The following is a 27,368-nucleotide window of genomic DNA, read 5'->3' on the forward strand; positions in this document are numbered from 1 at the left end:
GTGTGTGTGGGAGTCATTGGGATTTCAATCATAATCGTGTCATGTGGCTTTGGTGGTAAGACTATCCACAGTGGTGCAGAAATAATGCAGCCTTAGTCACCTTACCTCTCTCCACGTAGTACGTTGGGTCCCACCAGTCAGAGGGTGAAACAAACAAATTAATAAGAAAAATTAAAAGCGCCAGCGGTGTATCTTACCTCACACATCTCGCTACTGCTCGGGAACACTGTCCAATTGATCCCTCTGTTCGCTCACGTACTATTTTAAGTGAATCCTTATTATAACATGCACACAAATTTTGGGCACTTGTATTCGACTTAAGTCAGTGTGCCACCGTATCTCGTATACTTACTACTCCCTCTGTCTAGGTGTAATAAGTCACGTTAGAAGGTGCAACGGGACCAAGGTGCGTGCGTGTGCGTGTGTGTGTGTGTGTGTTTAACAGCATGTGTGTGTTAGAGAGAGCGACAGATCGACCTACTCCTACAGAGAGATGTTGTGTAGTGTACGATTTTAGCCGCGAGAGTCGGTGCATCCTCTTGTTTCCGGGCGTGTCCGGTAGGGACATGCGGACAGCTGCCACGCCCGCTCCTGACCAGCCTGGCCCACCCAAAGCCCCTCCATCGCCCGCGCGCGCTTCCTGCCCGAAACGGTCAGCGCTGCTCCAAAGAATCGGTGCCGCATTCATGCCCGGGCAGAGCGGACGCGACCTCTCACAGGCGCAAGAGTGATGGTTGCTTCGTCCGTCCAACTTACTACTGGGTCTATGTGATTTGATGACTCATTGGTCTTTATTACTGAGGTGGTAGGACTGCTGGATGTCCCACGCTTTCGGCGAAAGGAGGTACTGCTACTAGATTACAATTTTCTCCATTCTTACAGCGGAGGCATGCAAGAGCAGTGAAAACACGCAGGCTCAGTGATTACATGGCCCACCTCACACTATCACCGTGCGACACCTAACTCTTTACATAGTACTCCCTCCATTCCTAAATATTACTAGATGAGTCCCCGCGCGTTGCCGCAGAACAACGGTATATCTCTCTGCGCAAAATTATCGATTTCATAGAACTAAAAAAACTCTATAACCGCATGAAAAATGTGGTAGCCAAACTAAATAAACTCCCATCATCATTTAGATCATCCCACGTAAGGAAAAAAGATCAGCCAACTCCTACCGCATAATGGGATTATATTTATCTTTTTGACATGTTAATGGGACTTAAAAGCTCACTTACATGCATGCTACCGGTGCATGCTTGCATGCAGACATGTTGATGTGATTTAAAACCCACTCACATGCATGTGCCACGGTATTTCTGCATGCTTGCATGTGGCTTAGTGCGGAGCCTCTCAACGTCTAGATCAGACGGCTATTATGGACTGATTTACTTCATCTAACGGCTACATCAATTTTGATGATGTGGCTCAAGGAGAGGATAGAGAATTCCTAGTGGTGGGGGCTAGCTATTACTAGTAGATAAGTCTTTGTAGAGATTCCACTACATACGGAACAAAATGAATGAATCTACACTTAAAATCCATCTATATACATCCGCATGTGGTTCATGGTGAAATCTCTACAAAGACTTATATTTAGGAACGGAGGAAGTACTAGTATAGTACGTACTGTAATTTATCAGCGAGATAAATTTGTACAATGCTATGAAGCTTCCAGCTTCTGTTACATGTATCTTGCGTCCAGGGTTGCCCTTGCAACATTTCATCAAATACAAAGGAGACTAACATGCATGCTATTGCATCTCAATGATTGACAGATCATAGCAAATATGTACTCCCTCCGTTCCAAAATAAGTGTCTCAACTTTGTGCAAACTTTAGTACAAAGTTGTACTACTAAAGTTGACACTTATTTGGAACAGAGGCAGCTAAAGAAAAAAAACGATCCATGCAGTCCCTAGCCCTTGAACCATGAACCCTGACCAGGCTTCAATTTGTTGGCAATGTTCGAGCTTCCTAATAAATGAAGTTTGCAACCTTTTGACCATCGGATCATTTTGTGCAGTTTCAACAAAATCGAGATGAGCATCCCTGTGGCAAAGAAATTGAAGAAGCGTGGTTAGAATAAGATTACTGGGACTAGTTGATGAGACATAAACTCATCACAAATACAGTACGTCGAAGCCAGTAGAGGTATGTGCGGGGCAAAGAAGTAGAGAAATATCCACAGGGAGTGATGTCGGGCAGCTGGAGCAGTGGTGCAAGCCGACTGTAAAGGGAGTTGTACCTGAGGGACATAGCTCAACCTTGAGGAGGGCGGCGGGAGGCGGCAACTACCCACGTCGCGGCAGTGAGCAAGGGACGAAGGCAACCTCACCGGCTTTGCGAGAGAGAACGGCGGGGACCCCTGATCGGGACGTGCCGACAGTGGTTTTCACCGTCGGCGACGGCAACCGCATCTACACTAAGCATCCACCCCTTCCCCAAGCGGACGTGATCCGACGGGATGTTAGAGATGTGGCCATAGTCGTTTTGTGCGAGAGAGTGTGAAGAGAGCAACCCCAGCAAGCAACCGTGTAGGCTGGCCCGTCCTGACTATGTATATAGTGGAGCGGTTTCCTTTTCTCTCCATATGAACCTATCATATTGCGTACGTGCCACTGAAGAAAAAAAACTTTATTTATAAATGACGCGGCACCTACTACTCATTCTCCTATAACCTTGCGCTTGGCATCTCCAAGTGCAGTATATATCATTCTGGCTATATGAGACCGAATGAATTGTTGCACGTCAATCACATGGGCGAGGGTCAAGGGGCGAGGGAGAGTGCTACATACGGAGCAAAATGAGTGAATCTACACTCTAAAATACGTCTATATACATCAGTGTTTGGAGTATGTACTAGTAGTTCATATTGAAATCTACTAAAGGACATATATTCCAAACAATATGATATAATCTCTATAACCAAGGTAGTAGGGACGAGGAGTAAACGGAGGGAGTAGTAAATTTTTCTCCTCGTCCTGCGAGCCACCGCGCGCATGGGCGAGGGAGCGGGCGTAAGGCGGAGCAAGCTTCACCTCATCCTGCGAGCCACCGCACCCGTGGGCGGGGGAGACGGTGTACTAAGCAAGCTTCTCCTCGTTCTGCGAGTTGACGGGACACATCAAAAGTACTCCAGTGTATAGAGCCTTGCCTCTAAGGTAGGCCCCACATGGTTTGCCTCTTTTTTAACATAACACGTCAAGTCGCAATTTGTTTGTTCACCCGTGGTAGACGATCCGCCCTCCACCAAGTGGACAACCAATACACGTGCCAAATTACCATGTGGGCTGCCTTTTTCGTACAGAAATGAGCTCCACCGTGTACCCGCGCGGGTGTGGTTGGGAAAGAGACGGGAGTACGTGCGCCGTGCATGCACCTCTTCTCTTCGTGCACGTCCCCCACCTACGTGGGTGTGTGTGAGAGATACAAACCGTGTTCATGAGTGTTTTTTGTTTTGGGGTGGGGGTGGGGTGGGGGGTTGATTTCGTGAATTATTTGTGGGAATATGTGTCGATGACATCTCAAACAAAATTTTGCATGCAATGTGTGTGAAATGGAGGCCTATCCATATCATACATAGAGGGTCAGGCAATCCACGAGAAGAGAGGGAGCGGTCATAGCTATCGATAGAGTCGAAGAGAGGATCAAGTGGGTGGGTGCGAGATCGATGAAGAGAGCCATCGAAATTGTGTGTGTGTGCAAGTCAAAGATATAGGGCGACTGGCCTACCGGAACGTTAGAGGGCACATGTCAAGTTTGTGTGTGGCAGGGAGACATGACTAGAGCGCTCGATGTATCGGTGTGTGTGGGGGAGGGGGTGGGGGGAGGGGTAGGCAGAGGCCTAACTATAGAGGTAGAACGACTCGTATATGTGTTGAGAAGGAGAGACCCAGCTATGTCTTGAGGGAGATCGGTCGACATCCATACATAACTGAAGGACGGGAAATATGATGGGACAGAGAGAGGAGAGAGAGGGAGGGAGAGGGAGGGAGAGGGAGGGAGAGGGGTAGAGTGATGGATGGGTGATGGAGTTGCTTCTCTAAGATGGTGGGAGAGGCCTACTAGACAAACTGAGGGTGGAACTGCAATGTTATCAATAAGAGTGGGGATGTGTTCCTGTGTGTGCCTGTGCGTGATAGATCTGTCGGGACGCATCCATGGATGACGAAGGGGAACCATGTGTTTGGTAAGCAAACCTAACTAGATCAGTAGATCAATTGTTGTTTGTCGGAGGAAGGGAGAGACACAACTAATGATGTAGATCGATTGACGTGTGGGCAAAAACGAGTTATAAGGACCTAGCTAGCTATATGTATAGCGAGAGATCGGTCGGTCTACGTCAATTTGTTAGAGGCAAATAAGGCCCAGCGAGACAGATAGACAGAGAGAATGGAGCTAGGAGGTGGTGCGAGAGGCCCAACTACTAGCTAGATAGGGGGAGGAGTGTGCGGTTGTGAGATCGATGAAAAGAGGGGCGAGAGTTTACACGTGTGTCTGACCGTATGAGAGACACGAGGCAAGGACACATAAAGGAGGAGATTGAAGGTGTGTGTGTGTATGTTGTAGGCAGGCATCGCTGGAGAGGTTTATCGATCGGTGTGTGTCGGAAAGGAGTTGTGGAGACTCTGGGAGAACGACCTAAAGAAAAAAATGAATGTGCCCGGTGGATAGAATGCCGAGGGAGGGGGAGGGCGAGGAGGGTGTGTGCATGCACGAGAGAAAGTTAGTGGTAGCTACAAAGGTTAGAGGATTGTGTGGGTGTAAGAGACTAACAAAGATCATAATTTGATATGAAAGCGGATTCATATATTTGAATAGGAGATCATAGTGTTTTAAACATTGCATGCATGAATATAGCGGTGATACACGTGTTGTGCACATGTTATACCATAATGTGATAATGCATGGCGTTTGCAACTCACAGCTAAATGCCGAACAATCTAAACCATACTATACATCAAACAATCTCACATTTTATTTGAATTTGTGATAATGTGTGGCGTTTGCAGCTTACAACTAAATATCGAACAATCTAAACAATACTATATATCGAACATTCTCACATTTTATTTGAATTTGTGGTAATGTGTGGTGTTTGCAACTCACATCTAAATACTTGTAGGCGTAGGGGGCGGGGCACCATACATAATGTGATAAACACATTATACATATGAGACATGGTTTAGATTATGAAGATCTAGCTAGATCTAGAAATGTAATGTGATTTGAAATCAAAATAAAGTGGATTCAAAAAATCTAGTTCGAGTTCATATAGTACACATAGTTCATATGTAACTCGAGACTAATCATGTGGTGTGCTGTGAAGATAATACACAAACGATGGTTTAACTTGACAATAATGATGATTGTAGATCTTATTAAAACAGAGAAACGAATTCGAATGCTTTGACTTCACACAATCATTATTGTAGATCTTATTCAAATAGAGAAACGAATTCAAATTTAGTTCATATTGAAGCGGTAGTATATATATTTGGAATGCACTAAAACATTCATTTGAGTAGTAGGTTGCATGCATTATACATGTAGCGAAATATTTTAATTGAACATAACATGAATTCAAAGTTTTGAATGACATTTGTAGTGCGCATTGATTTGGTACAGTACACGTTAGGCTTGTCCGGAAATTTCAACCCGCGCCTTGTTAGCCCGAAATATTTAAGACATATCTTTGTCTCGTTGTGCTCCGACAACTCCCTCCATCTCAACCTGCGCCTTGCTATTCCGAAATTACAACGCGCGCGAAAACTCCCACCTCCTGTGAAATCCCGACACGCGAAATGCCCGTGGTACCCCTGAACCGAAAGAACCGCCTCAAATCGGTGGGGGTACTTTCGTAACTTACCCCACATTTCGGACAAGCGCGTCTCTAAGCCATGGTTCCCCACTGCCATCCCATCCGCCCACCCATTCATACACCAAGGCCGCGAAAACCCGTCACGAAACCCCACACCCTGCTCCGTCCGCCACCCAGCCGGAGCCTCTTCCCCGCCGACGTCGTCCACAGCAACACCTCGACGTCCTCATCCACCGTACCGGATGAGGATCCGTCGTAGATCTCATCGTCCCGCCGGTTCAGCCACCCCGTCCTCCACCTCCAAGGAGCTGCCCCAACGTTCCCCTCGTCTTCCGCGCCACCTCCATTCCCACACCGCCATCTTCACCTGCACCACCGGAAGAGCATCATCATCACCGTTTCCTCGGATGAAGCTGCGGCCTAATCGGCACCACCAAAGAGGTTGTACACTAATCGCCGTATTTTCTTCTTGATTCGATCTCACGGTGCTGCCGGCGCTCAGTCCCGAGCCGACACGGCGCGGCTCCATCCACGGCGGCGTCGCCGGCCACTTCCTCCACGGCGTCGCTCCCTCGGCGGCGATGTCCACATCAGTAGGAGTTGCTGCTGCTTTAGCTCTCGCTCGCGCTGCTGCTCTGCTCTTGCTCTCGGTCCCCTGCCTGGTCTGCTCTTGCTATTGCTCTTGTTCGCGCTGCTGCTCTCGCTCTTGCTCTTGTTTGCGATGCTGCTCCGATTTAGCTACAGTTCAGTCGACTGAATCGACTTTTGGGTCAGTCGATTTTCAGGGGGTGGGGGGCTCGCCGGGGTGAAGGAAGAACCAGCTGCAGCGGGGAGGGGGCTCGCCGGAGAGGTACCCCACTATCTATCATAGGGTTCAGGATGGGGGCGGTGGTCGCCGGCGGTGGCAGGGCGTTGGTGTGGGGATCGCCGGAGAAAAAGCTTGGCACGGGGGGGCCTAGAGGGATGGCCGGGGCGGCGGCGGACCGGCGGTGGGGAGTGTTTTCGGGGTGGGCGGGGCGGCGCACCGCCGGCCGCGGGCGGCGGGGGGCTGCTGTTTGGCCGGTTGTGGCTGGCGGCTCAGGGGGGGTGGAGGTTGAAGATGAACCGCAGGCCCTTGATTTCGTATCCAACGGCTGCAAAATCGACTGACCAGAGATGAAAAAGTCAGTCAACCGACGTGTAGCCTCACCTTGCTAGTGCGTTCAGTTTCGACAGCAAAATTCAGTTTCGACAGCAAAATTCAGTTTCGACAGTTAAGTTCAGTTTGGACAGTTAAGTTCAGTTTCGACAGTTAAGTTCAGAGATGAGCGGCTGATGTATTTTACATCTAGCACTTTGTGGTTATGTATTTTACGTCATGTATTGGAGAAGCTATTAGAATTCCACTCAGGTTAACCTTGTTCGTTGTCTCTCTTGTCCTGCTTCAGCCTCGGCGTCGTACAACTCACCGGAGCTGCTCCAACGACGAAACCCTCCATCACAGCGGAGCAGTACCTCGGGCTCCATCTCCAGACGCCTAAGATCTTCTTCCCCTCCTCCGACAGCAAAGTCAGCCGGGGCATCCTCACCGGCCAACCCAATCACGCTCAGATCGACATAGCTTCGCCAAAGAGGTTGTACACTTGTTGCATCTCTTTTTTACTCTACATGTTATATATATGGGACAATTGCATTTTTACCCCTAGTTGGTTCCTACCCACGGGTTTTGCCCTTACTTTTCGAGCTTGCTCAGTTTTGCCCTTACTTTTTCTGTCGAGGTCCCTCGAATGCCCTTTGACCGTTTGACCAAAATTTTGAAAATTCATAACTAATTCATATGAACACAAAAAAATGCAAATAAGATATCAAAATGTTCAGATAAACGTTACCTTTATGTGCATATCATTTGCATTCAGGACAAAATCATCGTTTAAACTACCTGAGGTAGTTAATGTTATTAACATTATTAAAAATAAAAAGGTATAAACAATATTTTTTTTCATGAATAAAAATTACATGCAAATGTAGGTGATGTTTTCTGAACATCCTGATATCTTATTTGCATTTTTCTGAGTTCGTATCAACTTGTTATGAAGTTTCCAAATAATGGTCAAAGTCGTTAGAACATTCATAACAAGATGATATGAACTCAGAAAAATGAAAATAAGATATCTGGATGTTCAGAAAACATCACTTACATTTGCATGTAATTTTTATTCATGGAAAAAATATTGTTTATACCTTTTTATTTTTAATAATGTTAATAACATTAATTACCTTAGGTAGTTTAAAGGGTGCTTTTGTCCTGAATGCAAATGATATGCACATAAAGGTAATGTTTATCTGAACATTTTGATATCTTATTTGCATTTTTCTGAGTTCATAGGAATTAGTTATGAATTTTCAAAGTTTTGGCCAAACGGTCAATGGGCATTCGAGGGACCACGACGGAAAAAGTAAGGGCAAAACTGAGCAAGCTCGAAAAGTAAGGGCAAAACCCGTGGGTAGGAACCAACTAGGGGCAAAAATGCAATTGTCCCTATATATATTGTCCACTAAGCACACGGATTTGTTCCTTTAGTGTCTCCTTGAAAGAAAAACGTAGGAATTTTAATTTTCACTTGTCCTCCTTTTCAAATTCCTATTCATGAAGCACAAGACTAAGAGATAGTAGCATAATAGCATTATAACCGTACATTTTCTTGTGGTTTGACTTAATCACACCATGCTTCTTTGCATCCTGTCATCTTCCAATTGTTGTGAATCAAACACCCAGATTGGCAGAAATCCTGTGTTTTTAAATTCTCTGTTTTGCACGTGAATTACTATCCTATTCCTGTCTATTTCCTATCCCTGCATTGTTGGAATCCTCCAATTCAAACGAGCCCTTACAGAATTACTTCTCTTACAGATAGTTGTCAAAGAAAACCTTGTGTGGTTTTTCCCGCTCCTGCTACGCCGTCGTCCACCCCAGCTCAGCTGCTCCAACGACAGAAGGGTCCAGCACAGCAGGGATCCGGCCTCCGGACTGTCTTTCGCCGCCTCAGATCTTCTTCCTCGCCGCTAGTAGCCATGAAAACTGCATTACCATCATCAACCGAGCAGATGACCTCGAGGACTACACGAGTCCGCAAGAGAGGTCGCACTCTTTCGTGTCTGCTTACGTTATGCATCGCTTAATATTACATGCTACTTTATCGTCCTGTTCACCGATTAGACTCTGAGTCAGCTCCAAACTAATGGTCAAACTTGAGTTTTTAAATGGTTGTGGGGTACATATCGGGGCCCCTCTCAATAGTATCTATCTACTATCTGGTTAATCTCCGGTGTCTACTATGAGTTTCATGTTGGGTGGGAAACAAACAGTAAAGAAGCCATTATCTGTATTTTTTAACTGAAGCCATTATCTGCCTGTTATTATTGGTTTGGGGTCTATCCACAGGTTGCTACCATCACTCTGGATTTCTGCATGCACTCCTTACATAATCTCACTATGTTTTATTCCTATGCATGACAGTTATTGTAAACAATGGAACTGAACATGTAGAGCAAAAGAGACGAGCCTTGCGTGGCAATAAAATTTCATGCAGACGTTGCTCCATGGTAGGCGCAAAGGCAGCCCCCCCCCCCTCCACGCATTTCGGATTGTAATCGAGAGGAAGATATCTGTTCTGAGGGGGATTCAGAAGGAGAAGACAACTCCTGTTTACCCCCTGAGGTCTTCGCTCTAACTTGGCATGCTGATGTTGGTTATATCATGCATATGGTGTCTTGCATTGCTTACTTTATACATCAAATATGTCAGCTTCTTAGTTTAGACATCCTTTGTGCGAATGCCATCTGTTTAGTTTATTCATCGTTTATGTGAATTATGCAACGCCATCTTGTTTAGCCAGGCATCATATATGTGAATTTTGCCATGCCATCCTGCTTAGCTAGTCATCTTATATGTAAATTATATCAGGCCATCCTTTTTTTGTTACATATTACATTTGTCAACAATGTTAGTACATTCAACTACTCTTCGTGTGCATCAGCCATTTGACACGGTGATGGCAAATTCTGGAGTGAAAACAAGGTCTTCAGAGAAGACTATGCTATCTGACGAAGCGCATATCTCGCTGGTTACGGATAGCTCCTCAGAGGAGGATTCAGAGACAGATGACCAGTCCTATTCCCCCCCGAGGTGTATGCTCTAACTTGGCAGGGTTATGTTGCTCATATCGTGCGTATGGTGTCTCGCATTGCTATGTCATTTGATTAGTTTAGACATGCTTTATGTGAATGCCACATGTTCAGTGTCTAATTACCATATATGTGAATTATGCATTTCCATCTTGTTGCAAGACATTATATATGTGAATTATACAATGCTATCTTGTTGCAAAGGCATTATATATGTGAATTATGCAATGCCATGCTGTTTAGCCAATCATCATGTATGTGAATTATATCATGCTATCATTTTTTTGTATTACGTGTTCCATTTGTCGACAACGTTTGTATATTCAACTACTCTTCCTGTGCATCAGCCATTTGAAGCGGTGATGGAAGTATGTGGAGTGAAAACAAGGTATTCAGAGCAGACAATGCTACCTGCTGAAGCAGACATCTTGCTGGTTACAGAGAGCTCCTCAGAGGAGGATTCAGAGACTGATGACCAGTCCTATTTCCCCCCTGAGGTCTATGCTCAAACTTGGCAGGGTTATATTACCCATGTCATGCATGTTGTCTTGCATTGCTTAGTTTTTACATCATATATGGATTGCCATCTGCTTACTTGCTTCCTATATAAATCATATATTTGAATTATATCATGCCATCATGCTTACATAGTACATACACATCATCTATCTGAATTATGGCATGGCAACCCATTTAATAAAGACATCATATAGTTATATCATCTCATCCTGTTTAGTGTTTACAGTCATCATATTTTAAATTATGGCATTCTATCCGTGAATGTATGTGAATTATGGCATGCCAACCTATTTAATAAACACATTATATAGTTATGTCATGTCATCCTGTTTACATAGTCTCATATTCTGAACTATGTCTTTCCATCTTTTTTAGTTGGCCATCATAATGTGAAATTGTGTCATGCTATCCTGTTTAGTTAGCCATCATATATGTGAAATTGTGTCATGCTATCCTGTTTGGTTAGACAACATAAATATGAATTATTTCATGCCCTCTTTTATTCCCCACTATCCATTGCACCTGTCTATCATACAATGTCTATACTTTCAATTACTTTTCTTGTTTATCAGCCATTTGAATTGGAGAGCGTGATGGCAGTATCTAAGGGAGTAACAACACGGTCTTCAGAAAAGATAGTGCTACCAGTTGATGCAGATAGAACCACGGTTGTACTTGCCCAAGGACCAGATCCACCACACATAACCCAGACTCTCGCAGATTGTACCCCTACCCAGTTGGACAGAGAACCAACTACACCCCTTCTAACCCCAACCCCGGCAGATAGTAACCCAGTTCCAGTTGACACGGCACCGTCTCCACCACAGAGCACCCAAACACGAGCAGTTAGTAAGGGAACTGCAGTGCCCAAAGCACGAGGACCACCACTCTGAATCCCAACTCAACGCTTACAGGAGAAGAAGATTTGTTCTCAGGTCAGGTTCTGTAGCTATGGTTCATACTCCTTTGCTCTTGCATTACTGTATTTACTCATACCAACTATTTTCAAATTTGAAGGATGGAATTGAAACTCCAATGGTGCAACAGGTATGTTTTAAACCTGTTTCTTTAACTGGTTTGCTGTTGTAACCTGCTCTATGTTGTTTTCAGTTTCAATTGAATAAACAATTATGTTATCATGTCATGCACATTACAAGTGTTGTTATTGCTCTATAGTTACCCACACTTATATTCTGTCTATTCTGCTTTGTCTTGAACAAATATTATTTGAACTGTGTCTCTATCTTGATTTGGCAACAAAAACTAGAATGATATAGACCATAAAGTGACCATGGTACATAGATATATGTTTGTTTCATGCTGTTATCCTGTCCACTTTACTATTGAACTCATTTACCAAAATGAGTTTCATATACAACATGGTAAACATGTGATGTGTCTGCTTGTTTCTCTTTTAGAATGCGGACAAAATATTGGAGAACAGCACCGCGTTATCCAATGGTAAAGGAAGTAATGCAGATAAGGTTCAAGATAGTGAGACATCCCTGTTGGTCTCCAAGAAAGCTGATAAAAACTATCTTGACGACAGTGAGGGAACCCAAAAGTCCTGTCTTGATGTAGTGTTCGAGTTACTGGCCACTACTGCTGGCACAAGCTCTTCGAACTCGCTGCCTGAATCAGTTCGTCTTCTTGAGTCTCAACTTCAAGTTGAAAGACATCGATCAGACGTGCTGCGACAGGAAGCTGAAGGACTGAGGAAGTCCCTGCAGAATTCAGATGCATATTTTCTGGTGCAACAGCAAGCGCTGGAGGATTTAAGCGCCAAACAAGAGAAAGTTAATAAGCTTGCTAAGCATCTTGCCAGCATTATGGGTACCCGGGATATTGTTTCTTGAGATTTTCTGAAGTGGTTTCAGTTCTGGATTTGTTTTGCTGCGGCGTTTATTTGCGCTGGTCGCCAACTTTGACAACCAGTGTATATGATATGCTGCTTTGTTCCCTATATTTGCACTGGTGGCGAACTTTGATGCCCAGTGGATGTAATATGTGTAATAGCCGTGATAGCCTAGCATTAGTTGCTTGCTTATTTATTTCCTTGGTGTCTTGTTTATTTGTTTGCTTGTAGTCATTGCAGTTCTTTTTCCGCGGTTAGCTAGTAGCTGCAATAACCTATTTTTTAAAACTAGGCCACAATAACCATGGGCTAATATTTACTATAGTGACACTGGGCCTCCTACTGGCCGTAGAAACAGTGGGCCTTCTACGGGCCATAGAAACAATGGGCCTTCTACGGGCCGTAGAAACAATGGGCCTTCTGCGGGCCTTATCATCAATGGGCCTTATACGGGCCGTATGATCGATTGGCCAAACATGGGCCAAACAGACCGCATTATGGCCGTAAACGGGCTAGAGTTGCAATCGTCCGTTCATGGGCCGACCATAACGGGCCATCGTTAATAGGTCGTATTTGGTGATGCTATGAAAATGGCCCAACAGACTAACGGTCCACAAACGGGCCGACTGTAACGATGGGCTGAATTCGGCCCACAAGCAGAAAATGACAGTAACGGGCCGTAAGTAACCGAATGCTGCAAATGAGCCCAAGAATAAATGGGCCCTCAGAAGGCCGAAAGTTAACTTGGGCTGGAAATGGCCCAACGGAATAACGGGCCGTTAATGGGTATAAAGTGATACACTGTTCATTACGGGCCAGTTTCACCACGGGTCGTTAATGGGTGTAAAGTAATACACTGTTCATTACGGGCCAGTTTCAGCACGGGCCGCTAATGGGCCAAGATTTACAAAGGGCCTCATATGGGCCGAAAGACGTCATGGGCTATACATGGGCCAGAAGTGAAAACAGGCTGGAATCGTATTGGATGGCCCAGATGACGCTACTGGGCCTAATTCGGATAGGGCGTACGGGCCTTGGGTTAGCGGGCTGTAAATGGGCTATATGCGAATAGGCCGTTAACAGGCTTTCCATGGGCCGGCCCGCCAGCTTTTGACCAAGTCAAACGGGCCGGCCTTTTCGCAGGAATGGGCCACTGTTGGGCCGTGCCACGTGTCGACGTATCATAGGCGCCTTCTGTCCAGTGAGTGGATGACATCTGTCCCAACGATGAGCCGACACGTGTTTCCTCTAGCCAATGATGATTTTACACGTGGAAAATCCCCATTGGTCGGGGCTGTTAACGGGTTATTGGATCCAAAACCCGACCCGATAGCTTAACGGCGTTCCGTTACGGTGGATACCACGTGTCGGTCACCCTTGACGAAAGCACTTCTGTGACGCGCGATTTATCGTCATGGAAGTGGACACTTCCGTGATGATAATTTTGGTAATGTCATGGAACACTTCTACGACAGCACAGTTATGACTATCTTGATTCTGTCACAAATTTGTCATGGATGTACATGCATGACAAAAAACGCGACCTACTGTGACAAACACGTATCATCACGGAAGTGTATTTTTTTGTAGTGTTATGTGCAGAAACAAAAGTTCTCGGAATGACCTGAAACTCCATGGAACATATTTTTGGAAAATATTAAAAATACTGAAAGAAGAATCCACGTCAGGGGGCCCACACCCTGTCCACGAGGGTGGGGGCGCGACTGCCCCCTGGGCGCGCCCCCCTGCCTCGTGGGCCCCCTGACGCTCCACCGACCTCAACTCCAACTCCATATATTCGTGTTCGGGGAGAAAAAATCAGAGAGAAAGATTCATCGCGTTTTACGATACGGAACCGCCGCCAAGCCCTAAAACCTCTCGGGAGGGCTGATCTGGAGTCCGTTCGGGGCTCCGGAGAGGGGAATCCGTCGCCATCGTCATCATCAACCATCCTCCATCACCAATTTCATGATGCTCACCGCCGTGCGTGGGTAATTCCATCGTAGGCTTGCTGGACGGTGATGGGTTGGATGAGATCTATCATGTAATCGAGTTAGTTTTTGTTAGGGTTTGATCCCTAGTATCCACTATGTTCTGAGATTGATGTTGCTATGACTTTGCTATACTTAATGCTTGTCACTAGGGCCCGAGTGCCATGATTTCAGATCTGAACCTATTATGTTTTCATGAATATATGTGAGTTCTTGATCCTATCTTGCAAGTCTATAGTCACCTACTATGTGTTATGATCCGGCAACCCCGAAGTGACAATAATCGGGACCACTCCCGGTGATGACCATAGTTTGAGGAGTTCATGTATTCACTATGTGTTAATGCTTTGGTCCGGTACTCTATTAAAAGGAGGCCTTAATATCCCTTAGTTTCCGTCAGGACCCCGCTGCCACGAGAGGGTAGGACTATATTCAGAATACATGCCTACATTACATTGATGAATTGGAGCTAGTTCTGTGTCACCCTATGTTATGATTGTTACATGATGAACCGCATCCGGCATAATTCTCCATCACCGATCCAATGCCTACGAGCTTTTCACATATTGTTCTTCGCGTATTTACTTTTCCGTTGCTACTGTTACAATCACTACAAAACCCAAAAATATTACTTTTGCTACCATTACCGTTACTTCCATACTACTTTGCTACTAAATACTTTGCTGCAGATACTAAGTTATCCAGGTGTGGCTGAATTGACAACTCAGTTGCTAATACTTGAGAATATTCTTTGGCTCCCCTTGTGTCGAATCAATAAATTTGGGTTGAATACTCTACCCTCAAAAACTGTTGTGATCCCCTATACTTGTAGGTTATCAATATTGAGGATCATCAACTTCGAGCTGAGTTCTATCACATCCAGCACGAACTTGCCCAAATCATCATGAAGGAGGTCGTCGAAAAAACAGGGAAGTTCTACGAAGAAGGACAAATGTCGCGGGAAGATGTCCCAACACGGGTAGCCGCTCAGCGTCTCGACCTGAAGCCTTTCACTAGTCTCGAGGACTATCTCCCTGACTTGGATGGATGGCACTACATGTTGGAGTGATTGTCGATATATGAAAATGTGTTCGTTTAGTCCATACTTTCTGTATGACGAAACTTTGAGTTATGCACGATGAAACTTTATTTGTGATGTAATTAAACCGTCCTCCTCGACTAGCGACGATCACTCTAGTTAGGGCATTTTGGGTACGATCAACTTTGTTATTTATGCTTATGATATGTTGCTTCTATTTTTGCCAAGTATGTCTCTTTCTGTTGCTCAACTATATATGTTGCATATCATCGACTCATGTGACGATGCAGGTGCATAGATTATCGATGGCGAAGAAGTGCTACGCCAGGAGTATATATATGACGAGTGGCCGGAGTGTCAGGCCTAGGTGTACCGGTTTCCGGTTTCCGAGCGACAGGCAGTAGTTAGTTTAGGTTCACGCTAATGCGAGAGAGGGATACAAACTCATATACTGCATAGTTCCGCTCTCACTCAAAGTGATATCTCTTCTCGCCTATATCATTGTTTAGATGGATGACGATGTAGTTGCAAGTAATCGAGACTTGTATCGCTATTTTCGAGATGATGACGAGAAACCACTTTGTGTTGGATGATGATTATGATGATGACATGATTTGATGAGACTATTTGTATGTATATGCTATGATTACATTTGTATGTGTATGATATGCTAAAGATTATTGTATAAAGCTTATTCAAATACAAAACAAATATGCAGAAAAAAAAACAGAAACTAATAAAACTAGCAGTAGCAAGGGGAACAAAGTTAGCAGTAGCGCTGCCTTACCAGTAGCGCTTCCTGCTAAAAAGCACTGCAGATATTAGCAGCAGCGCTCTGCACTAAAGTGCGCTACTGCTAGCCATGTATAGCGGTAGCATGGGACGGCAGGCGCTAGTGCTACACGTTAGCTGTAGTGCCTTATCAGTAGCGCGTCGTCCCGCACTACTGATAGGAAAAATACCCACGCTACTGCTAGGGTTTTCCCTAGTAGTGGCAAGGTGCACATACAGAGGACTGAGAGAAGATGGGCACGGGAATGGAGGGAGTAGAGATATGTTACTCCTAGGTACATGAAGAAATTCGCACTACACCCTCCTTGCCCAAGACCTCCATTGGCACCTGGCCAAATTGCTGATCCCACAAGCCTCAAGCGCGGTGAGGACTATCCTGATGAATGGGCCAAACGGCAAGCTAAGTTGGCCGAAATGACCAGAGAAGCAATGAGAAAATTCAACAAAGACTCTGTTGTTGCCGCTGCTGAGGCCTCTGCTAGCAAGCCTAAGAAGGCTATGCCCAAGAAGCCAGCTCGCAAGCCCAGTTCCTCAGATATGCCCTCACGGCCAAGCTTGTCACAGCCCTCATAGCAAATTCCTCAAGCAGCACCAGTCCCTTCTGTTTCAAGACCTTCAGCTGCTGCTACAAAGTCCTAGGCACATGCGCATCTCGCCACTTGCCAAAGGACCACAGGCATGTCAATTGCTTCAGGAGCTTCTCCAAGTTCCTCAGCTCCTCCGCAGTCCTCAACAGGCCCAACTTTGCTGAAGACAAAGGCCACTGTTGGATGAGGCACTAGACCAAGTCCTCACAAGAACCAGGTTGCCTTTCATGTGCCGTCCAGTGAAGATGAAGCTGATGATGAAGAACTCGCTGAAATCTTCAGAGACAGACAACAATGGGCCGCTAGAGCCAAAGGCACAGATGTGCCTCTTCTGTTGGATCCCAAGTTGATCCTTGATTTCATTGATCTCTGGCAAAAGGACCCCAACACTCCTATGCCTGACTTCGATCTCACACCTGGCCAAAGTCACATGTTGACAGCCTTCATAGGCGAGGAAAAATGGAAATTTGAAAAGGCCAGGCAACTGAAGAAAGCTTAGTACAAGAAGGAGTGTTTCCTGAAGAAAAACGTTGTCAAAATGACAACTGATGAACTTGTGACCACGCAAGCTGAGATCAAAACTCTCAGTGATGAATTTGACGCCTACCGTGCAGATTTTCTAGGAGCCAAAGTCAGATTCGTCAAGATAGCTGAAAGATTCGCCTCAAATGTTGTAGCCTCGACGCAACGTGAATCTCCTTAGGCTAAAGCTTCTGCACAACAAACAGAAGAACATGCAAGCACAGCTGATGACAATCAGACTGTTGATGATTCTGAAACCACCAGGGCTGAAGAAGAGATTCCAGCCACTGAAGAAACTGCCAGGGCAACCTCTAGTGTTGCACCTGAGGATCAATCCAGGCCAGTTGAAGCATCTGCTGCTGCGCCTCAAGACACTAACAATGCCAGGGCAACTGCATCAGTTGCGCCTGAAGAAAATGAACCAAATTCCTCTGCTCCTCCTGCACCAACAACAAGTTATATCCTTCCTTCTGCATCAGAAGCGAAGAAGATCAAAGTTGTGGAGCGAGCAGCTGTGAGGAAAAGGAAAGCATCTGATTCCTCAGAGTCTTCCGCTCCCAAGAAGGCGAAGACTTTGATAAGCTCCTATGAAAATCCCATAGATGTTGTTCCTGTTTCAAGCATGCCATCAAAGGAGATTGTTCCCTTTGGTGAGGAATATGTGATTCCCAATGAATCTGATGAAGAAGATCCTTCTGCTGCCTCGTCAGAGCAGATTGATGAAGAAATTGAAGTTGACAACGTCACTTCAACTTGGCTGGTATCATCGCCCATGCCTCAGTTCACAGCTAAAGAGGCAGGCATTGAGGAAATTAATGAAGAAAATGAAGACGTGGACATTAGGTGCACCACTCCAATCCTTAATGATGACTACTGGGAAAGTCATCACCCTAATTCACCACTGTTCACACCTCTGCAACAGATTCCTCAGTCCCCTCTTCAGGCCGAAGAAATTCACACGGGCTCTGACTAACCTCAAGCTTCTCTTCTCACCATACCTGAAGAAATTCTAGCCACTAGTGCTGATGTAAATGCTGCTGAAGAAATGGAGACCTAGGCTGCTACTGATGACATTGCAACTGAAATTCCTCAGCCTGCGGCTCCAGAGAATGTGATTCAAGAGGTTGTGAAGACTTTGACTAACACTCCTCAGCCCAAGCCCAAGAATCCCTTCTCCAAGAACCAGAAGTTCAAAGATGAAGATTTCTTCAATGAGCACATTTTCTTCACTCACTTCAATCCCTATGACTCTGCTCGTCTTCAACGGAAGCACTTCTGGACAGCGAGTCAAATGAATTTCTATTCTTCACCGCTGTTTGATAAAGACAAGATCTTTGACAATGAGCACATTCCTCATGTGGATATGGAGTCGCTGCCCTGCTTCACACCAGTCCTCAGTGTTCTTCATGACGCTGGGCTGCTCAACTTTTGCACCGACATCTGCGACTGGAATGATGAACTCATTCTTCAGTTCTATGCTACGTTGCACATCACAGACAACGTTGAAGATGTGAATTCATGGGTGTTAGACTGGATGACTGAAAACACTCACTACAAAGCTCCGACCTCTTAATTACTTCATGCCATCCCAATCAGTCCTCCCCTTGAAGGTGCAAGGCTCATCTACCATGACGCTGAACTGTCAGATCATCTGATGCAAGTGTTGATGAAGCCTTTGAAGCCAGGCCAAGCTCCTGGGAGCAAATTCCTCATCAAGGAATTGCTCTATATGCCAAGAACTGTGTACAGGATATTGACCAAGACCCTCAGTCCAATCAAGGGCCACGACTCTAATGAAGAAGAGGTTGTTGGCATCATGAAGAATCTGCTTTTCAACATCGTACATGGTATTCCTATCAACTACCATGATTTCTTCATGAGGACTTTGGCCAATGTCGCTCTTTCACCGTTTGAATTGAAGCCTTATGCTCCCTGGATCATGAGATTCATCAGATCAAGGTCTTCTATCAACTACAAGGCTGACACTCTCAATCATGGCAGCTACTTGCCCCAATTGAAGCCCTTAAATGGACTATTTCCTCAGCTGATGAGAAGGGCCAGGCCGCTGTTATTGATAAATGCACTCTTCCATTGGATGGCAAGTTTCGCAAAGCTGCATCCTACACCACCAAAGATGACTTTACCACTCATGACACTGCCGCAAATGCTTCAAAGCCAAATCCTCAAGGCACTGCTCCAAGGGTGATGACTGATCATGAGCTCATCCTCAGTCTTCATCAGAAGGTCGATCGCGACCACAAATGGGTCAAGCGACAGTTTGGTTCAATTCTTCAGAACATGACAATCATGCAAAACTCTGTGAAGAAGAACCATTACTATCTGCATGAAGTATTTGATCGCACCTGAGCTATTCTGTCTCATCTCTACAGTGAAGAAGATCTCAAGCAGATGGGCTTCAAGCAGGACTTTGACTGGTCTCAGACGCCTTCGAAGAAATTCAAGAAGGTCAAAATTCCTCACTTGGTGGCCAGCTCCTATTCTTCATAGCGCGAGACTGATGAACATGAAGACTTGGACGACACTACGGCAGGCCCTACGTCAACGAACGACCCCAACAACGCTGGCGCTCCTCCATCAACTTCGTGATGATATTCTTCAGGGGCGTTAGTCCTCACTTTTCGTCCCTTTTGGTCATTTGATGACAAAGGGGGAGAAATTTGAGTTAGTCTTCAAGCGGGTCTCTATATATGGGCGTTTTTTTTGCTAGGTTACAACTCTCATTCTTCTAAAGTATTTGCTGGATCGAGTTGTAAACTTAAGTCCGATGATGGTCTGATACTTTTGCTATGTTTTTCTGCATGCTATTTCCTCATATATGTTAATGCACGCATGCTGAATTTGTAGCGACCAGACCTCAAACAGTTTGTGCTGCTGTGCACCAGTGTCATCCCTGGATCAGTAATGCTGACACGCACAGTACAAATGGAGGATTTATAACAGAGTAGCAATCACACACTTATTACAATGAATATCTCAAAAGAGAATAAGTATGATAAATATGGCTTAAGGCCATCTAATACGATAACAGCGGAAGACTTGGAAGAATAGTGAGTCCATCAACTCCAACGGCATCACTGAGTATAAGACCACGACCTAAGGCACCTTACTCGTCATCTGAAAAGTCTGCAACATGAAACGTTGCAGCCCGGGAACGGGTCAGCACATGGAATATGCTGGCAATGTAACACATAGAGAATAATGAACATAATAATGCTATACTACATGCATATATGGCCGGTAGAAAGCTCTATGGTTACAGTTTTGCGAAAAGCCAGTTTTTTCCTACTGCAAAGGAATAAATTTTATTTAACTATCATGGTGGTTGTTAAACATTGAGATGGTTGACAGCATCTCAATCCCAATTAAGTATCATCATTAACCCAACAAGATTAATTAAAGTAACATGATGAGATTCACATGATAATCCAAGTACTAGATACTCAAGATGTCCATAACCGGGGACACGGCTAACCATGATTAGATTGTACACTCTGCAGAGGTTTGCACACTTTTCCCCACAAGACTCGATCGCCTCCGCTTGATTCTCGCACTACATGATGTTTGAGAAACGGATGGCCGAGACACAGTCTTTCAGAAGCGTTAGCACCTTACGATGGGTAGACCGGTACACCTACATCCCCTACATCTGCTAGTCTACCACTGTAAGAGTTCACACAACTTAATCAACTATGCTAGAGCCCATAATAGCTTGTGGCTGCACACGAAAGTTTCTAGCATGAATAATCTCATTATCCCTTTGAACCTGGGTGGCGGTCCAAAAAGAAAAACAGGCAATCCTGGAATACCCAGGTACCTCAATCCACCCAGATGTGAGTTTTAGTTGCCACCTTAAGTAAACCATTAATTAACAATCTCACATCTGTCGTGAATATCTCTCAAACCCAATCCACGTCTACAAGCATAGCATAGCAATATAAGCAAACGTAGAAGTAACTCCCAAAGGTTTGATAATGAAACAGGTGATAGGTACTACCTCTTCTACTTTCCAATACCCATAATTTAATTAGATCCTAATCATGAAATGTTGAGGATTGATCTAATGCAATAAAACTGGGTAGTAAAAGGGTATGATCAAAGTGTTACTTGCCTTGCTGATGATCCGCGAAACCTAGCGATTCGAAGTAGCAAGCGGCGCACTCCGGGTACTCTATCGTAAACAAAAAAGCAAACAATAAGTACTCATCTAATGCACGGGTAAAACTCAAATAAGAGAACTAACCAGAAAGTTCAACTTAAAAACTCCGGTTTGCAAAAAGAATCAAATCGAACGAAGCAACGAAAGTCAAACGGCGAAAGAAACAAACTTCGTTTACTAATCTGGACCTAGGTCAAATTTTACAGAAACAGAAAACTTGTTTGAGTTGGTTAAACGGAAAGAGAATTTCGAGACGAAACTCTAGGCGCTTGAATCGCCTGATTCCGATAAACGAGCAAAAGGTTATACTAGTTCGAAAATCTGATTAGAAATCGCGATCAGAAAAATCGCGGAATAAAGAAAAGAAAAACGTCGAACAGATTAACGAACGAACGTTCGTTAACTGGATCTAAACGACGAACGCGTTCAATAAAACGAACGACCGAGCGAACGCTCGCTAATTAACCTAAACCAAAAAAAACCGATCTAGAAAAACGGATCTAAAAAAACCGACGAAAAACCGCGGAAAAACCAAACGATTTTTCGCGAGAAAACCGGCGGCTACCTCCGGCTCCGGCGAGGTCGGGCGGCGGCGGGACGGCGAGGGGCGGCGGCGTCGGAGCGGCGTCGGCGCGGCGGCGGCGGCGGCGGGGTCGGGCTGGGGCGGCGCGGGGCTCGAGGCGGCTAGGGTTTGGCCTCAGGCTGGGCCGGCTCGGCGCTATATAAAGCCCCGGTCAGGCGGAGTCCTGACCGGTTACGGCCCATAGTCGGTTTCGTTTTTTTTTAATAATTACGCGCAGAAAAACGATTAAAAGAAATACCAAACGGACTCCAAAAATTCCGAAATAAATTTTCCCCGGCTTCTAAAATCAAGCCGGACAAGATGAACATTTATTTGGGGCCTAAGTGCAATTTTGAAAAACGCACATTTTTTCTAAATTCAAATAAAATATCTGAAAACTCCGAAATAAAATCTTATTTGTTTTTTTATTAAATCTTCAATATTCCTATATTTTGGGAAAGTCATTTTATTCCCTCTCTCATATTTTTATAATTGAAATAATTGAGGATAAAATGAATAAAACCAAATGATCCTATTTTCAAATTTTGATAAATCTCAAATACGAAAATAACGAAATCCCCAACTCTCTCCGTGGGTCCTTGAGTTGCGTAGAATTTCTAGGATCAAACCAAAATGCAATAAAATATGATATGCAATGATGATCTAATGTATAACATTCCAAATTGAAAATTTGGGATGTTACAGAATTACATCAGTCACCATATTTCATCATGCATTTCAAATTCTTCATATCCTATGTCAAATGCGTATATGAATTATAAGATATAGGGGGAGATCTCCATGATTCTACTCTACAATGTGCATTGCTATTTCAAAAGCAAATTCCTCGCATATGCACATCCTCATGGGGAGTTCTTCTATATCTTTCAATCAAATTCCTCAATATCAGTATTTACACTTCATCCCCGTTGAAAACTTAACATATATTGTCATCAATCACCAAAAAGGGGGAGATTGTAAGTGCATCTAGTGCCCCTTAGTGATTTTGGTGTATTAAAGACTTATAGGTTAAGTGACTAATGCGTTTGTGAGTGTACACAGGTCTATAAGTCTATGAGGAGTTTGATATTTACAGAGAAAGTCGACCCCAAAAAATGAATGTCTTCAACTGAAGACTTTGGCTTTCTGAAGACTTTGATAGTGAAGAAATTGATGTGACCGTGAAGACTTGATATTCATGTGAGGAACATGAAGCGTGAAGACTTTTGTTTTCGTAGTTTCATTTTCTCTTTCTTGAGTCATAGGAAACACCGTACTGTTAAAGCAGGTCGAGGTAAAACTAAGGAAAAGTTTCCAAGTGATGCTCATACTCAAAATCCTACACCTACCAATCCTTTCGAGTGAAGCCATTGAAAATCTCATACAGTTCAGTCAATTTCTTCAGTGGCAGAGACGAAGATCTTCTGGTCTCTAAGGAATTTGTTCTGACTGAGGAGTTAGGAATTCGCCAGTGGGGATTGCCTACAAGTGAGGAACATGATAGCCCTGAGGAATTTGAGAGCTCAAATTTCCGATCGTTGCTGTGCTACGCGCCAGCTGTCCCAAAATATCTACCCACCTAACGGTCATATCATTGAAGGGCATTTACGTCTTATCATGTCGGGCTACTCCCTAGGCTATAAATAGCCACCCCCTACAACCACTAGCTGGTTGGCTGCTCCGAGAGAAACTGACACTTGTCATTGAGAGCATCCCATCCTTCGAGGACTTTGAGCGAAAATCATCAAGTGAGGAAAACTCAAACCCAAACACCTACAAACCCAAAGTGATTGAGCATCACTGAAGAGATTGTTCCTGTGTAGAACCCACACTTGTTACCTTTGAGGACTGTGCATCCTCCAGATGGTTAGGCATCATGGTCTAGAGCATCCAAGAGGAAATTGTGGATCGCCGAGTGACTGAGTCTGTGAAGGTTTGAAAGTCACCTGAAGACTTACCACGAGTGATTGGGCGAGGTCTGTGTGACCTTAGCTCAAGGAGAATACGGTGACAACTGTGTGTCCGGGACTGTGTGTCCTCAGGTTTAAATACCTAGCCGCTCCAACCAGACGTACGACTGTCACAACAGTTGGAACTGGTCTACCAAATCACTGTCTTCACCGAGCTACTGGTTTTATTTCCTCAACCCTTTCATTTCCTCATTCAGATACTGTGTACTTGATCATTACTGCTTGAAGACTTTGACTAAAGACTTTCTCAATTTTCTCAATCCTATTTCTTCAGTCAGTTTGTCTTCAGCTTGCTTATCCTGGTTATTTGCTACTTGTACTTTGTGCTTGCTTTCATTTCATCATGAAGACTGTGCTTCTGTTCTATTATGCATGCATCTGAGTACTTATTCCGCTGCTAGTTGTTCGTGACTTAGGAATTTCCTCACCCTGAAATTCCTCAGTGACGAATTTGTAAAAATCGCCTATTCACTCCCCCCCCCTAGTCGATATAACGTACTTTCATTCTTAAACTTAGCATAGTGAAGAACTTTGGTTTAATAACTGAATATAGCTTTCCATAAGCATATCATGCATCCTGTCTATTATATTCTAATTAATATTGTAAAAAATATGGCTTGGGAAGTCAGGATAACTTGTTCCAAAAACAATTGCATTTACGTTGTGTCAAACAACTATGATAATGTAGAGAGATAAGTAAAGTTAACCTTACTAATTCCACAAAAGCTGGACATAATTAGACTATAGGTGTAGCACTGAAGCAATAAAAGAATAAAAATCTGTTATAAAAATTAAAGCAGGAGATATTCTTACATCTATATATTAGGAAAATAGCACTTGAGAGCGCAATCATCAGGAACTGCTAGATGATTCCATCAGATACTATCATCTTCCTTGGACAGTTCACATGCCTATACTTGTAAACACTCTTGGGTGTGCATATATGTTGAATTAACTCTTGACAATAAACCAACGGAATGATTGAGACTCAGTCACCGAATACAAAAAAAAGTAACCTGCAATCATCATCAAAATATTGCGACTATCTTGATCTGGGGTGTCTCTCTTCATGGCAACAGATCATTGTGTACTTCATGTGTGATGCAGCAGTTCTCCTCCCCTGACCAAGCAAACACTTCAGCCGGCTGCATATCTACCTGATCATGTTGCCTCATAGGAAGTTGATTGCCATCCTTTTCTCCCAATCTTTGTGCAGGTTGAGGCAGCACCAGACTGGAAGTAAAGGAAGTTTTGCAATACTAAACCTTTATACTTAGTACATGCATGATAAGTTGAAGCATCAATCCTGAAAGTGAAGGAAGTTTTGCAATATTAAGATCGCTCGGATTTAAGAGTAGAGAAAATCTTCATTAGTCATGCATATGTGGGATACTGATTCAAGAGCAGAGAAGATCATCGGTCGTCAGTGAGGTCATATTGATTTGGGTAAAATATAGGGGAATGCATAGAATGCACTGTTTACCTATAGGAATAAAACGAACAAACCATTGTCATTATTGCCAAAACATACAGATTGTAGTATAGAGATAATCACAAAGTGACAACATTAACCATAAAAATCTTGAGCAGATCATCTCATCATACAGTGCAGTATCGATCTCTGTAGACGAATAAAAATGTAGTGGTCAGAAGGTTGAATACAGATAAACAGGCAGGCATATGGAACATCCTGATGCACAACAGTAAGGGAAGGGGAAGAAATTAGAATGCAGCATGGGCTTGAATGACCAAACACAAGATGAAACATCCGTGCGTATACCTCCATGCAGTACTAGAATAGGTACGGCCTGCTGCAAAATCAAGAGACACATGTGCAAGTACACATCCCAAAAAATAACAAAAAAGGAAGATGATGGATAAAGACACTATGGCGAAGAGGAATAGAGAGATTATAGGAATCGAAAGAGAAACTTCGACAGTCAAGTACCAATCTTGATTACTCATATGAAAAATTCTTCACACGCAACACTTAATTTTTTGGAAATAGTCAAAAGGGGGAAATCCACAACATAGCTCTCTACACAGAGTCAACATGCGTGCAATGGCCTGTTGTTGCGATGGGGCAGTTGCAGTGGCGTCCATAGGAGGAGTGACGCTTCCGATGTGGGTCGCTGATGGTTGTGCGGCCAGCTTGGGCGGCACACATGAACGGGGAAGGAAGGTGACAACTGTCTGGACGGTGGACCCAAGAAGAGGTTGCGGCTGGCTTGGGTGTCGCAGACGGCCAGTGGAGGAGCAGCGCTGGAGCTACCTTGGATGAAACGGAGACATAGACGGGAGGGGAGGACTAGGGCACCGCCTCTTACGATGTAGGTACCACACCAGCAAGAAAAGCGTAGCCCAAGAGAATCCCAGAGTGTCACGGAGGCGAGCCAGATCGGTGGTCGTGTCGTGCCAGAGGAGCACCTGGCTGGAGATGGGATCCCAGCCGCCGCGCCGTATTGTAGACAGGATAAGATTTTTGATGGAGGGCTTGATGGGCTGCCGCTTGCGTAGAAGATGTGAGCGCGGCTGGAGGGGAGAAGGAAAAGTATGGGATGGGAAGGGGAGAAGATTGCGGAGCAATGGGCATTAATAGCGGGGCGCATGTTAGAGGCTGGGTGGAGATGATCGTGGCTGTTTTCCCCGCGTCAGGCTATAGCTGATGCCTGATCCAATGGGCTAACATAGCGGTGCGATGAAAAATCTAATGATTATTTTCGTGATGACGTGGGAACAATTTTTCCTGAGATGACAGGGTTGATGACGTGGACAGTTTGCATGTTTAGATAAATAGGTTAGTGGGGATGAATCTCTTATGTATATAGGATGAGGCCTAGGGTCCGTAATTTCGCTAGTGCAATCGCTCAACAATGTTAATATAATTGGATCATATAACCATCCCTCAAAGTGCGATAAAGAATCACTCCAAAGTTCCTATCTAGCGGAGAACATAAGAAGAAATTGTTTGTAGGGTACGAAACCACATCAAAGCTATTCTTTCCGATCAATCTCATCTAACCAAGAGTTCGTACTAAAATAACACCATATGTTAGACATCAACCAACTCTAATGTCACCTAAATACTCCAATGTCACAGCGAGTATCCATGAGTTGTTATGCGATATGCATCAAACAGTTTCAGATTCATAATACTCAATCCAACACAAAGAACCTCAAAGAGTGCCCCAAGATTTCTACCGGAGAAACAAAGACGAGAACGTGCATCAACCCCTATGCATAGATTACCCTAATGTCACCTCGGGAATCTACGAGTTGAGTGCCAAAACACATATCAAGTGAATCAAGATGATACCCCATTGTCACCATGGGTATTCATAGTAAGACATACATCAAGTGTTCTCAA

General features: G+C 44.4%; 1 long non-coding RNA gene across 1 annotated transcript; it reads right to left on the reverse strand.

The window, feature by feature from the left end:
* Positions 1 to 24,757: 24,757 nt before the first annotated feature.
* On the reverse strand, positions 24,758 to 26,631 carry LOC123099881 (uncharacterized). The gene is made up of 2 exons (XR_006448278.1): positions 25,485 to 26,631; positions 24,758 to 25,307 (listed from the first exon to the last, which is right to left on the reverse strand). It is a non-coding gene; the product is annotated as an uncharacterized lncRNA (long non-coding RNA).
* Between the last annotated feature and the right edge of the window lie 737 nt (positions 26,632 to 27,368).

Source organism: Triticum aestivum, chromosome 4D, assembly GCF_018294505.1.
Source record: "Triticum aestivum cultivar Chinese Spring chromosome 4D, IWGSC CS RefSeq v2.1, whole genome shotgun sequence".
NCBI classification, from domain to species: domain Eukaryota; kingdom Viridiplantae; phylum Streptophyta; class Magnoliopsida; order Poales; family Poaceae; genus Triticum; species Triticum aestivum.